Source organism: Capsicum annuum, chromosome 11, assembly GCF_002878395.1.
Source record: "Capsicum annuum cultivar UCD-10X-F1 chromosome 11, UCD10Xv1.1, whole genome shotgun sequence".
NCBI classification, from domain to species: Eukaryota; Viridiplantae; Streptophyta; class Magnoliopsida; order Solanales; family Solanaceae; genus Capsicum; species Capsicum annuum.
Window position 1 is genome coordinate 162125809 of NC_061121.1, and position 2062 is coordinate 162127870.

Genomic DNA, 2062 nt, shown 5'->3' on the forward strand with positions numbered 1-2062 from the left:
TCCAGTATTTACATGTCGAAATATTAAGATCACAGTTCACAAGCCATTAAGTTTGAGAACATAAAACTGTTATTTCCAAATTATACTCTCGACTTTCAGGATAAGTTGAAACTCTAGAATAATATACTTCTACTTCAAACTTACAAAAGTGGAGCACGCAACACTTTTGGTTGAGGTTGCCCTGTTGGTATTTTATTTCGCATTAAAAAGGTAGCTTGTTTCTACTTCACAAATACTGGGTATTTCTCAATCATACATCCAAAAACTGGCCAACCACTTCTTTTACGAAATAACACTCTATATAATACATATACCTCGTACCTCAGTATGCGCAATCAAAGATTCGAAGGCATGATCCACATATACCTGTATACCAAGCAACTCCCCAAAAGGTACATTAGTTAAAAACTTAAAACTAACAAATCCTTTTCATAGAGGAGTTGGAAATGCTATAATCACCTACTGCCCAACTTCACTGTCAAAAGATCAGCACCCAATTAATTGACAGAGAACACCCGGTGGGTGCATTTCCCTGGAACACCTCCTAACCCACAAAACAGCCCTACGCCTCCAAAAAACTAGAAAACAACTGACAACCTAGGGAACACATGTGGATGACAAACATAGCCTACTGTGCTCTGGCTTTCCAATATGTTAAAACGTCTTCAAATGCTATCAAAGGTCACACGGAAGGGTAGTACTCGTAAGCTGTTGTAGATAACTTCAACAATTCAGACAAGGTCGAGCAACCTGCGCTTGAACTAGAGACAGGAAAAAGAAAGTAAAGTCAGCTTCAATCAAACGAAGTACATCAAAGTAACAATTTTTAAAGGAAATTTTCAATTTCACATTGCAGGATAAATGCAGCAGCACATTTATTAGCCTCTCACATTTGTAGGGCAAATACTCAACTTGGTCTTCGTTTCCATTTGCATTTCTCTGACCATTATTTCAGACTATTCAAAATTCAGGTGACGGCACATCACACGAGAAAACAAGGAACTTTTATCTAGTTTAACAAAACTAAATAGCCTTATTTTTGAGTTTCTGAAATTCCCAAACCTCCTCTCTTAGTCATTCCCAAAACATATCTCTTTCCAACTATTTGTGCAGAGAAAAGTGGCCTAAAAGGAAGGGAGAGAGGCCTAGGCGGGGCTTGGTTAGGAAAGTGCAACATGTTGAGTTAGGTCTGGAGAGGAGAGTGAGTACGGTTAGAAAACTGATTCTTAAGGGAAATATACTTACAAACAACATCATACCCAATATATTTTCACAAGCGGGGTCTGGGGAGGGTGAAATGTACACAGTCCATACCACTTACTCAGAGGTGGGGTAGAGAGGTTGGTTCCAATATCTCCTAGCTAGAGACCAAACAACATAGGAAAATACATAATATAAGAACAAGAAATAAAAGGTAATAACAAAACAACAGACAATAGCAGAAACAAGATTATCACCAATACCACCAACAAAACCCTACCCGTGAAACGCTACAACTAATAGTACGGATGAAAAAACAACTGCTCCTATCTACGAGTCCCCTTCCTACTAACCTTCTACCCTAATACACGTCCTCCAGTTTTTTTTAAAACAAATTTGGGTTTTATTAAATTAAATAAGTAAAGTTACACACAATGGACATAGCGCAAAATAAAAACAAAACACCAAAATAACACCTAAACTACAGCCCAACCCAACAACCCGGTCAGCCCAAATACATATATTATTACATATACCCTACAGATAAGGGTTTCCTAATCTCATCCTCATTTCCACCCTGACACCTGAATAGTGATGCTGCCGCCTCTCTTCAATCAAAGTTTCTTGCCCCTCTGGGTTATTAATGGATTCGTCTTGGAAGCTTAGAATCTCGTGTATCAGCTTTCAAGAGTGAGTTCCTCTCCTTTTTTTGCTACCTTTTTCTTTGGATGTACTAATTAGTTCTTGTTTTCAGCTCTGCTCTCCGGTGAGTGGATATGCTTCTCCTTTTTGCTGAAGGTCCCGTCATGGATGATGTTTGCTCTACTAACTAACCCCAGCTATATCGTACTTTAGCTCCTCC

The 2062-nt window shown here is 38.7% G+C and overlaps 1 pseudogene; it reads right to left on the bottom strand.

Moving 5' to 3' along the window:
* Positions 1–253: 253 nt before the first annotated feature.
* The window catches only part of LOC124888913, a 12457-nt pseudogene continuing 10648 nt past the window's right edge, over positions 254–2062 (bottom strand).